The 13,758-nt window shown below is 35.9% G+C and overlaps 1 pseudogene; it reads right to left on the bottom strand.

Moving 5' to 3' along the window:
• Positions 1-227: 227 nt before the first annotated feature.
• On the bottom strand, positions 228-3,027 carry LOC107620522 (uncharacterized; annotated as a pseudogene).
• Positions 3,028-13,758: the final 10,731 nt, after the last annotated feature.

Here is a 13,758-nt window from a genome sequence, read left to right on the forward strand (position 1 = left end):
AAGCATGTCAAAAATTTTAACTAATTCTAATCTCAAGAGTTTAGTTTAATTTGGCATGCTAATTACTAAACATTTGAATTACAGTTTTTCTTTAAACTGTGGTCAATGTTCAATAAAAAGACACCACGTATCCAATCTTTAGTTTTAATCCAAAAAAAAATCTAAAAAACTTTGTATAATATCTATAAAAAGAAGATGAATAAATGACCATTTGTACTCATCAGAGTTCAGAACGCTGACATTTGTATCCATCTTAGATGAAAACTGACTTTGTAATCATGAGAGATGGACTCTGTCTGACAAAAGTAGTCTGGCTTGGGTTGGCACTTGCTTCGGGGTTGTAGGATCTTACGTGGCTTTCCAAACCTCCCAAAACTCTGTCTACGTGGATCAGCCATAACCTTGTGCTCCCTCTTGGCCTTTTCCTCATAGTTAAACATAGCTAAAGCACGCTTATCCTTAGCACTATAAACCTGGTTCTCCTTCCTAATATGAATGGCATTCATCCTCTAATGCCTGCTACCACTCATGACATAACCAAGGCTCTCAAACTTCTGAATCTCTTCAACTGAAAGACCGACTTCACCTCTTCGTGGGATACGCTTCCCCTGCTGCATATACTGCACGATTGCATCACCTTCTCCCGGTCTAAGGGTACCACCATAACTTATGTGACCCTCTGCCCTTGGCAAGGGCATTGGCCCTACTGCAGGTTCGTTATTTAAAGCTGGTGTCTTCTGAGATTCAAAGAGTTCCTTCAATTTCAAAGCCTCGGGGTTCACCTCTGTTTTCATCACCTCTTCAACTGTTGCTTTGTTCTTTGCATCAGCAGAATCCTTTTCCTCTTCTAACTCAGAACCCTCGCTTTCTGATTCATATTTTTTGCTTCTTTCTCTTCTGCTTACCTTCGACAGCGAAGAATGCTTCTTCTTCATCAGATTTTTTGCGCTCCTCTTCTTCAGTATCGCTTTCCTCCGATTCAACATCACTATCAACTTTTCTCCTTCTCCTTCTCCTTCTCCGACCCTTCGACTTGGAACTCCTTCTTCTCTTCCTCCTTGAAATTGAATCGTCAAATTTAGATTCACTCTCATCAGATTCGTTATCGCTATTCGACTTTCGTCTACTGCGCTTAGAACCAGAACTCTTTTTTCTTTTTCTCCTCGAGCGCGAACCGTCGGATTCCGATTCAGACTCCGAAGAACTCTCCGAATTGGATTCAAATTTTGATTTTTCGTAATGTTTGATCTCTTTGTCGCTCGAATCGTTATTATTCTCGCGCCTACCTTCGAACGGCAATCCCTTCAGTTCCTCGTCGGACTCGGAATCGAAGCGCCGTCGCCAGTCACCATTGCGACGGTCGCGGTTGTGAAACAAGCCACCGTTCTGGCGGTCGAAGTTCTTTGGAAGTGCGTCGCCGTTAGGATGTCCTTCGTTGGTGGTGACGCACTTGGGGCTTCTACGTTCGGACAACTCGGGTCAGTGGCGATCACGGCTGCGGTCTTTACTGCGGTCGTATGAGTCATAGCTGGGGCTTCGGCGGCGGTGACGATAATCGTTGGAGAAGTCAGAATCTGGGGTGGTGCGACGTTTCCGGTCGAAAGGGCGTCGTTCAGATCCATGTAGACAGGGCTTTAGGAGGTTCGGAGAGCCACGTAGGGTCCTACAACCCCGAAGCAAGTGCCAACCCAAGCCAGGCTATTTTTGTCACACGGAGCCTATCTCTCATGGTTACAAAGTCAGTTTCCATCTACAATGGGTACAAATATCAGCGTTCTAAATTCTCATGGGTACAAATGGTCATTTATTCAAAAGAAGATCTGTACACTAAAATGATCCATAAATAAAAAGGCAAAAAAAAAACATAAAATTCAAACGTTACTACTCTATCACTATTATGTTCTATAAACTATTTGGTATTATTTAACTAGTATCCTCATAGACGGATTCATGTATAATGTTGTAGAATTTATTTTTTTTAATATAATAATATTTATTTCTTTTTAATTATATTATTAAATTTGATCTATAATATTAGCTTATTATAAAAATTATCTTTTTGTTATGTTATATATATATATATATATAACTTTCAAATTTTTTTAGATCTTTACGAGTGTTCTCTGATTAACTAGTGTTTAATATGGCAATAAATAAATGTGTAGATTTGTCTTAATTCAATGATTCTTGATGCATGAGGCGATCTAATAATTTATGTATTTTTTTAAATAAAGAAATTAAATATTTTATTTAACAAAATATATAATTTGTAGTAATTTTATGAAAATGCATATTATTTTTTATCTTGTTTACAGTATAAATGATTACAGTATAAACGAAATAAGATTGCATGTATTACATTTATACTGTAAACGAGATAAGACCACACAATGTTGATGTGTATATTTCGTTTACAATACAAACAAGATACGTGTAATCTTATTTTGTTTACATTATAAACGAGATACGTGAATAATTATGACGTTTATAGTATAAACGAGATACATAACACATTTTCAGCAGCTATAAAAGAATGTTTAACCCTTTGTATCTTCATAAATATTTCACTACTTCTTTTCTACCTTTTTCTTCCGAAAATAAGCCAAAATATCTAGTAGTAGTGGATATTCGGTTGTAAGTGTGTATCCCAATTGCCATATAAGAAATAGTGATATTGGGGTGATATTTGAGTGTGAGAATCCCGTTCTGTTGCGTACCCGACGAGTAAGTTATTTGTCTGAGCTGAAGAGTCTGATACCGAGTAGCGTTGGTGGAAGCAGGACAAAAGAGATCAGAAAGATGGGGTATAGGTTGCTAGCACTGATGAAAAATAGAGTTTTTTTCGGTTTCGTCTGTTTTGGCTCCATGGCGACGAGCATGTGTGCCTAATGTTTGGCATCCACGGGAGAATCATGACAGAACAAGTGATGGAGCTTTCCCGGAGGTTGGTGATGTCGGTGGCGGTAGATCTGGGCATCCACCTCTCGCACCATCACTGCTACACGTTGCTCGTCCAGTGGAACACATGGACGTTGACGATGAGGACTCAGACGAGGAGTATGTTGTGAATAGCAACGAGAGTAGTTCTTTTGAAGATGATGACGAAGAGAAGTTTGTACCGGAGACCATGGTTAAGCCATCACGTCGATATCTTCTACCTGTCCCGAACCCAATTCTGGCTTTGTCATCTGTACTCAGTCACTATCATACATTGGATCTGGATGCGATGCAAGAGAAAATCTATTTTTCAACACTAGTGAAGACGATTACAACTTAGACAGTGGTGTGGAGTTTTGGGTTAGCCATAGATACAAAAGTCGAGATGTAGTATTGCAGGACGTGAAGAATTACAGCATTCCCAGAAGTGCTGAGTACCGAGTTGCGAAGTAGGATCGGTTAAAGTACCATGTACGTTACCGACAATCTGAAGCAGGCTGCCTTTGGCATCTTCGTGTTGCTCCCTGACAAAATCTCGGATATTGGTAAGTTCAAGTTTAACTGTGTTCTATATTCTTAGTTGTCATTGTTATGCTTGTTGTACATCTCAACCACGGTTGTTATATTTCTTTAGAGAGGTGCGTAGAGTTGGAGGAGCGCACATGTGTTTAGCACTCACCAAATCTCAGGACCACTGACAGTTAGCCAGCAGCCTCATCTGCTGTGTCATCCTCCCATTGATACAGTCCTCGCCATCCGTCAGCATTTCTATCCTACAAGGTGCAGTTAGGCAAAGCTATCACTTCAAACCCTCGTACAGAAAGGTCTGGATGGCGAAGCAAAAGGCAATTGCGTAGATATACAGTGATTGAGAGAAGTCATACAATAAGGTGTCGAGGTTGCTGCAACGAAATATGTACGATAATGATCATCGTCATTTTCTAACACATGATAAGTAATTTACTTTTTTGGTAACTGAATAAAAAAATAGAGTTTACCTCATCTAACTGTAACTGGTTCAACTCACGATGCCATCAGAGGACTCTCTGCTCGTGTTAATCCCAACTCTGCTATGGAATACTTACCAACCTGTGCATACTCACAAGAATGACAAAGCATCAATTTATTGCATATCATATCGGATTACATAAATGACGAAGAAGAAAACTATAAATCACACCTACCTCACAGTCATAGGATACGTATAAAGCCGTCGCTCGGGTGGACACCACTGCAAAAATCTCTGGTATATCCAAGAGACTAGCAGCAGAGTACATCCTATAATGTCTGTGGTCGTCTAATGTGCTGCAAACCATAGGGAGTGGTACGTCCTGTTCCTGCCAAGAAAAAAAGCATAGCACCAATAAATTCATGAGAGATAATTTGTAAAATGGTCCCGTTGAGCCCCGAACCCTAATACAAAGAACAACACCGCTGAAAGTCATCAAGGAGTGGCAGTCACCAGAGATGGACCTGATTGTTTGACTTGTCAGTCATCAAGCAACTCCCAATCAACAACATAATGTAGCACCTGGTGTACTGTTGTAGGGTGGCTGGATCATCTGTAACAGGCATCTGCCGGAGTCGCTCCCGAAGCCATGTCAGCTTGAGGGAGAAAAACTCATTCCTCTGTGCTCCCTGCTGCTAAACCATAGGAGGTTTGGCACCAAATAGCCGCTCCACCAACTCCTAGGTCTCCATCTTATACCATGTGTAGAAATCGCGGAAACACCCACCTACTGGTTCTCTATGCACCCGTAATTCGAGGTGGTACGTGATGTCCTGTAGGGTGATGGTGCACTCACTCCATGGCAGATGGAAAGTGTGCGTCTCCAGATGCCAGCGCTCCACGAATGCCATGATCATGGAGTTGTCAAATACAAAATCCCTGAGAGGCACCGTGTCATCGAAGCCAACTTCCCTCAAATAGGGGTCAATGGCGTCCGATAGGGCAAATATGTGACTCACTCGCCTAGGGAGAAGCAACCGATGCCTCTGATAAAAAAAATTGAATAAGAAATTTATAAAACTATAAAGCTAGACTAATTAACACCAAAAAATACTAGCAATTAACATTCACATAAGAAATTAACTTAAATAATAATATTTACTTAATTAATTAATAACTTTATTAGTATACATGTACTTAATAAATAACTTAATTTAAATAAAAAAATCGTACTAAATAATTAATAACTAAGATACTACACAACTAATTAATTAATAATAAGATTAATAAATAAGTAGAAATAAATTTGACAAATGAGTAGAAATATTTATTTAATAAATTAACTTAAATAAAATTATTTACTTAATTAATTAATAACTTTATTAGTAAACATGTATACTTAATTTAAATAAAATAAATAGTACTAAATAATTAATAACCAAATTATAATACAACACATCTATTAAATTAATAACTAAATTAATAAATAAGTAGAAATAAATTCGACAAATGAGTAGAAATATTTATTTAATAAATTAATAAACATCAAGCTAGTTCATAATTAAATTAATAAACATCAAGTTAATAAATAAACTTAAATTACTAAATGCGAATCATATCAACCTTTTCTAACAATACATTCTTCCAACTAACATGTTTTGTACACTGGTTCTATAAAAGTATCCTAACTACTATGACTTTATTTATACATGCTCTAACATAAACACAAAGACAACAACACTATCATGTATCCTCAAAGTCGGCTATCCCTGTGATATGCCATGCCGTGTTCAGGCGGTTGATGTCCAGATCATATGTATCTGCGCGTGCCATGCTTGCCTAGTAAGTCAATAATATGGTCAAAAGAGGGTAGAAGTTGGAGAAAATTTAAAAAAATGAGTGAAAAACAACTTCAAATGGCACTGTAAATGAATTGTATATATAGGTCACGTTTAGTCTTATCTCTTTTACAGTGTAAACAAAATAAAATTATATGTATCTTGTTTACACTGTAGACAATATAAGGTCTTTAAACAATACGTGTATAAACGTGATACAACCACGCCATTTCGTATCTTATCTCGTTTACAATATAAATAAAATAAAAGATACAATATATTTTTGTAAAATTGTTACAAATTATATATTTTTAGTAAAATAAATATTTTATTTTAAAAAAATCCAATAATTTATACGTTTTAATTTATGAAAAGTGGCTTCTAGCTATGTTTTTAGGCATGAACCCGGAAATTCAACTTCGATTTTCTTCAATACAACAGCGTTTGACTTTTACAAAGATGTCAAAAAGTTGAGTCCATATTGTTGTAAATATATGAATTACTCCAACTCCAACTCTAACTCTAACTCTAACTCTAAGTCCTCATCTATCCATCATTACTATACTGTTATATACGCCAACTTATTATATGCACCAATCGTAAGTTCAGAAAGAAGACTTAGTAAAATCTGGAATAATTTGTGAAATCTGGAAATATTATCGCTATTCTGTCATTTTTGAAGCAATCGTGAACCAATTTTAAATAATGAGAACAATACTTCTTAGCACACCATAACAATAAATTGTAAGTTAATTTGTTTTATGCGTGTTAGGCAAAAAATTATTATTACTTAAAAAAAATTATTTTAAAAAAATAAATATAAAATAATATTATTATTAATTTATATTATTTTTAAAAAGTCAATTTGAATGTATTAAAAAATTTTCAACTAACACTAAAAACAAAACAATTTTAATTAAAATTTAAACTAAATTTAAATTATAAGCCATAATATCTCAAAAATATAACTGTCAATGATTATAATAGAACGGAGAAATAAAAAGTGTAAAAGCAGTTATCAGACAACAAATACAGAATGGTTATTTAAGTTTGAAAACTGACGAATATATATTATAAGAGTTCTGACATTAGGTTAGTTTATAAATAAAATTTTGGACATATATTGTAATAAGTTCAGTTCTTTTGGAAAAATACTTAAAAACCTAAAAAAAAAAATACTTTTAGCCTTTTTGAAATCATAGAGTAAAACTGAGAATCTTGAGTAATTCCTTTCAAGTTTAAATTCAATCTTATACTCTACTTTTTATTTTTTTTTTAATTAAAGTTTTTTACTTTTATTTATTCTTCTTCATCTTCTTCTTTCTTTCTTTTTTAATTCCTGCATTTTACTTTGCTTTCGACACCTTATATATTTTCTTTTTATCTTTAATTTTATTTTCGAAACTACAATTGAGACCTTGAGATATCCACAAGAAGAGTCGTTTCTGTTCCTTGAATTAAGATTGTGAAATAGAACTTGAAAATTAATTTATTTGTTGTTAACTATGGAACAAAAAATCGAACAAAACAAATTGGCATACCCAGTGGGACATTGTCAATAGATTGTAGTTTTATTTTAAAAATAAGTTCTGAACTTGCGTACAATTACAAAGTGGCAAACTTGTTTTTACATACTGAAATATTAGGTCAATTGACATGTCAAATTTATTTGCACCATCTTTTTCTATTTCCAGTGATGAAAGACGAAAGGAAGTTAAAAATATTTTCATACTCACACCACCGAGGCTACCTTATTGTCGGTGAGGCATGATGGAGTTGGTCATGTTCATCATGAGTTAAATGCATTGTTGGAATTTTCTCAAAATTCCTTAACCCAAAGATTATCTATGTTAAATCATTAAGAAAGAAAATACTGGATGCGAAAGCGTACCTGAATTCATAAATATGAATCATGATCGGAAGAGTTTGGATTTTGTGGTTCTTTCGATCTTCCTTGACCAAAGCCTTTTGTATCCCTAGGCGGTTGAATTGTGACTCTTCTGATGGGGAAAGAGCGACAAAGGCGGCTTTGGTATATTGGGGACCGAAACCCTGAAGGCACTATTTATATTTGAGCATGGCACCCATTAAACCCTAAAAGCCAAATAAAATAGTATTTAAAGTCCAAAAGATAATATATTCAAAAAACCAAAAGATAATTATCTAAAGAACAAAAGATAATATATGGTTTTATTCTCATTTAATTTCAAATCAAAAGTAATAATAACTTATTCAATTTAGCATTTATAACAATAAATGAGATCACCATTATATAAATCATTTAATTTGAAATAGCATAATTTGTGATTATAAATAATATATATATTGCCTACAAACAAATTAGGAAATTAAAATAATTTCCTAACAATCTCTCACTTGGGCTATACATATATTCTTTCTTGACATAATCACATCTTATAAACTTTATGCGTGCATCTGAATACTATTTCTCTCATTACTTTAACAATCTGGTCCGTCTCATATATTAGATATGGAACTATCATAGCTTTTTATCATATTAATGTCGTGACTAAATCACGACAATCACCATCCTAATATACTTAACGACATAGAAATTACATGCCAAGTGATCTCATGCATCTCTATTTCCAATTGGTCCAACTTTAAAACTTTATTGAGATCAAACGCAAAACAAATTTTGCAAAATGAACATTTCACATAACATGAAATAAACCATCAACTTAATTCTGCAGAAAAATAACTCAATATCTGTCATAGGACATATAGTATAAAAAAATAAACTCCCACTAAACCAAGGCATCACAAATATTGACACCCATCCGAGCAGTGTGCTCATGAAAGACTTTAGGGATCAATTCCTTGGTTATTGAGTCTGCTAGCATATACTCTGTTCCTATATGTCCTATGGAAATCTGTTTTTCTTAAACTTTCTCCTTGACAACTAAGAACTTGATGTCTGTATGCTTCGATTTTGTCAAGCTCTTATTATTATTGGAGTATAGTACTGCTGACTTATTGTCACAAAATATCTTTAATGACCTTTCAATGTCATCTACTATACGAAGCTCAGTGACAAAGTTTCGAAACCATATGCCATGAAATCAGAATCAGAGTACCCAATGATCTCCAAATTTTTTGATCTCCGATAAGTAAGCATGTAATCCTTTGTTCTCTTTAGATAACGCATTACGCGTTTAACAACTATCCAATGATTCATGCCCGAATTGCTCAAGTATTTACCCAACACTCCCACTATAAATGATATATCGGGATGTATGTAGATTTGAGCATACATTAAGCTCCCTAATGCTGATACATAAGGTTTATCATGTATTGATGTCCTCTCAAGATCATTTTTTTTAGGATATAGCTTGAGACTGAACTTGCCTCCTTTAGTTACGGGTGTGTCCATTGGTTTATAACTTTTCATGCTATATCTACTTAAAATCTTTTCAATATAGTCCTTTTGTGATAATTCAAGAATACCTTGAGAGCGATCTCTTAGTATCTCGATTCCTAATACAAAAGAGACATCACCAAGATCTTTCATTTCGAATTTGTTCGATAGAAATTTCTTAGTTTTATGCAACAAGCCTATATCACTATTGGCAAGTAGAATGTCATCAATATATAAGACCAGAAAAAGTATTTACTCCCACTGAACTTGCGGTATACACATTTCTCTATAATATTTACCTCAAAATCATATGAGGTAATGACTTGATTAAACTTGTGATACCATTGACGGGAAGCTTGTTTGAGACCATAGATGGATTTTCTCCTTTCTCTGTTGGATCTCCTTAATGACACTTCTTGAGGTTGTTGAGCTTGCTGTATGGGTTGGGATTGAGGATGATTCTTATTATTTTTCTGTGCTGTAGCAGTATCTTGAGCAATAATGATATTCTCATTGTTCTCTTGTACTATAACTGGATCTACAATAGGATTTTCATTATACTCTTGTACTATAACTGTATCTTGAACAATAATAGGTACAAAGACTTGATCATTATCAGTTATAGAATCCTCATCAAAAGCAACATTCCTAATATGTCCTTCCCCCCCAAACTCAACATCCTCAAGAAATCTTGCATTTCCGGTTTCAAAATAGACCTTGATGTAGGATTGTAAAACTTTTACCCCCGTGAATGCTCAGTGTAACCAACAAAGTAGTAACTAATTGTTCTTGAGTCCAATTTTCTTTCATGCGGCCTATAAGGTCGCACCTCAGCTGGACATCCCCAAATATGAAAATGATTTATACTGGGCCTTTTCCCAGTCCAAATTTCATATGAGGTTTTATTAACTGCTTTGCTTGGCATCCTATTAAGGATGTACACTGCGGTCTTTAAGGCTTCTCCCCAGAGTGATTCAGGCAAGGAAGAATGATTAATCATACTTCTCACCATGTCGTTAAGAGTTCGGTTCCTTCGCTCTGCAACATTGATAAACCCCATTTTTAGGGTTTATCTTGTGCTTAATTGAGTGGATTTTATCCACTAAACTCACACTTATTCATATAATTCACATGTTTTACATTTTCCTTCTTAATTTTGTGCTATGATTGAAAACATGCTTCTTTGGCTTTAAATTTGCTAATTTTAATCCCCTCTTATTACCATTCGATGCCGTGATATATTTGTTAAGTGTTTTCAGGATTTGTAGGGAAGGAATGTCTTAGAGGATGGAAAGGAAGCACGCAAAAGTGGAAGGAATACAAGAAATTGAAGGAATTGCTAAGCTGTCAAGCCTGACCTCTTCGTACTAAATCGATCATAACTTGAGCTACAGAGATCCGAATGAGGCGGTTCTAGCTGCAATGAAAAGCTAACATCCGGGGCTTCAAAATGATATACAATTTGCCATAGTTGCCATGTAGTTAGGCGATGTGCACGCATGGATCACACGTGCGCATGACCTTGCGAAAGTTCAGTGACCGTACGCGTGGGCGACGCGTACACGTGACAGAGCCACGTGCTGCACGTATCAGAAAATGCTAGGGGCGATTTCTAGGCTGTTTTTGGCCCAGTTCCAAGCTTGAAAACACATATTAGAGGCTGCAGAGTGGGGGAATCATAGACACAATATTCATTCACATAATTTTAGGTTTTAGATGTAGTTTTCAAGAGAGAGAGGCTCTCTCCTCTCTCTAGGTTTTAGGGTTCTTAGTTTATTCCTTTTCAATTTAGTTTCTCTTCTACTTTTAATTGTTCTAGGATTCTAGTTTATTTATTTTCCTTATTGATTACTTTATGTTGCCACTTTAGTTTATGAATTCTCATGTTAGATTTGATTTCCCTTTTAATGCAATTTGAGGTATTTTATATTTATTGCTTCTTCCTTTATTTGTTATCATTGATACTTGCAATTGTTGGTTTTAGATTTTACATTCTCTATTGTTTTTCTATGCTTTTATTTTGCGCCTACCAAGTGTTTGATGAAATGCTTGGTTGGATTTTAATTTAGCTTTTTACATTCTTAACTTGGATTGATTATTTGGAGACTCTTGAATTATCAAAGGTCTTTTATTGATTGGTGTTTAAAAGTTGCTACTTGGCTTGAGCTCACTAACTCTAATCTTTGATTAAGACTTGTGGACTTAAGTTAATTATTGCTCACTTGACTTTCCTTCATTTGTTAGAGGTTAACTAAGTGAGTGCAATTTACAATTACTATCACAATTGACATTGATAATGAGGATATGAATTCCGATTATCAATCCTTGCTAAGATTTTTCTTAATTGTTGGTTTATTTTCGTGTCATTTAAATTCCTTGTTCAACATTTATAAACCCAAAAAAATGCTTTCCCATAACCAATAATAACTACACTTTCCTGTAATTCCTTGAGAGACGACCTGAGGTTTAAATACTTCGGTTGATTTTTATTGGGTTTGCTTTAGTGACAAACTATTTAAATTTGATTGAGGTTTAATTGTCGGTTTAGATCTATACTTACAACGCGATCAAATTTGTGAAATTCTTTACCGACGATTTTTTCTGTATCAATTTTTGGCGCCGTTGCCGGGGAATTGTAAACGTGTGCCTTATTATTGGTTATTGTACATATTTACCTTTTGTTTATTTGTTAGTTTTTGTTAGTTTTAGGACTTTGTTGCTTATTTTTATTAGTTTTTATTTCTCTTGCTACTATGAATTCTCACCCCTTTGGCTATGAGTTTGGTTCAAATCATATTGTAGGGAATGGAAGCTACAATGAGAACATGCATCAAGGTTGGGACAATCAAAGATGGGAGGAGCCACAAGAATTTGATCAACCCTCTTAGTAACAACCTCCTCCAATGTGCCATGAGCAACAACCATTCTACGATGCATCCCAAGACAATGGTTATGGTGGACCTTTTCATGACAATCAACAACCCCCACCAACATACTATGAACAAGAGCCATTCCAGGACGTATGTCAATTCAATAACTATGGTGGACCCCCTTGTAGTTACCAAGAAATCCCACCATATGCCTATGAACCCCCTCCTCAACATAGCTTTGAACCACCATACTCACAAGCCACCTACTACCAAACACCCTCATATGATCCTAACCCTTATCCCTCATACCAACCACCTTATGAACCATATGAACCATATATGGAGCCACACCAATTCCAACCCAATTACTTTCAAGAACCACCACCTCCATGCACACCTTGTCCATATCCATCAACCAAGAGGCATATGATCCTAATTACGTAATCCAAGCGGAACAAGAGTTAAAGGATCGTCTCAAGGAAACACTGGATCAATTTCAAGCAACCATTCATCAATTGGAGCGAGTGGGAAGCCGGAAAGCACACGAAGCTCTCATGGCTAAAGAATCTCAACTTGAGAACAAGGGATTGAAGTGTGTTGTGCAACAAGTGGAAAAGATGGAGAGTGTTGAACCGCCACAACCTTATTATGATGAACCACACTCATATCATGAACCCTTCCTCCCAAGCAATGAGCCTTCATATCCACCCCAATCTTCAATGCATGACACTCTTGGTGTTCTTTTTCAAGGGCAAAGAGAGATGCAAAGGGAAGTACTAGAATTCACGGCTGCCTTGACCGAGGTAGTAAATCAATTAGCTTCCCAATATTTGGACACTCAAGGAACTCCCATGGCTACATGTGGAGAATCAATAGAAGAGCGTAGCATGAAGGAGACACTAGAAACTCCGGTGGACAATGAGGAACATGATTTTTGTATTGGAACAAGTGGAGGAAGCCGTAATAGTCGAAGAGAAAGAAGTGGTCGAAGACTTAGGAGATGCCAAACCTCCATGGGAATCATGAGTTGCAGAGTATTCCTCCAAAAAGCTTAAAATTAATGTCAAGGATGTTAGTGCACAACCTCCATGGTATATTCCCCACGAAGAATTGGATGGGATAGATCAAGAAGCAAGTAATCTTGGTGATGATGATCATGAGTCAAGTCTTCCTAGTGATGAATATATATCCGCAAATGAACTCCTTGGGTATGAAGAACCTTCTCTGAGTAAGTTTGAGAATGATGTGGAAGTGGCAGTCCTTCGCAAAGGTTGGACGGGAGTTGAGTACGCTTTGTCAAGAACGTTGGAGACTTCTCCACCTAGGTTTCCATCTACTCCTTTATTTGAGTGGGTAAGACTTATCTCTATTCGCTTTACTGTCCCAGTTGAATATGGTATTCTTGAAACGGATAGCCAACTTAGGAGGCTTTGTGGCATTAAGCGTAAGAGAATGATGTTTAGTGGTTGGAATTGTAAATCAAGGCCCATCAAGGTTGAGATTTCAGGAGCTAGATGCAAGAGTGGGACTAGTGAACATTTGGTTGGATCTAAGAGAAGAGTTTGGTATTGCATTGATAATTTGAATTGCTTGCCACCCGGTTAGAACAAAGATGATCAACTTCAAGACGGGTGTAGAACCAAGATTTGGGATCCAGGCATACAAGAGGATCAATTTTGGGAGCTCAAAGCTTGTGAAAAACTTCATCAAGGCTTGGGGAATTCATTCGAAAATGTCGGAGCTTATTGGAAGTCCAAGCGTTAGTGGAAGTTTCAAGATGAGTTC

The sequence above is a fragment of the Arachis ipaensis genome, chromosome B10, assembly GCF_059453495.1.
Source record: "Arachis ipaensis isolate K30076 ecotype BB chromosome B10, ASM5945349v1, whole genome shotgun sequence".
NCBI classification, from domain to species: Eukaryota; Viridiplantae; Streptophyta; class Magnoliopsida; order Fabales; family Fabaceae; genus Arachis; species Arachis ipaensis.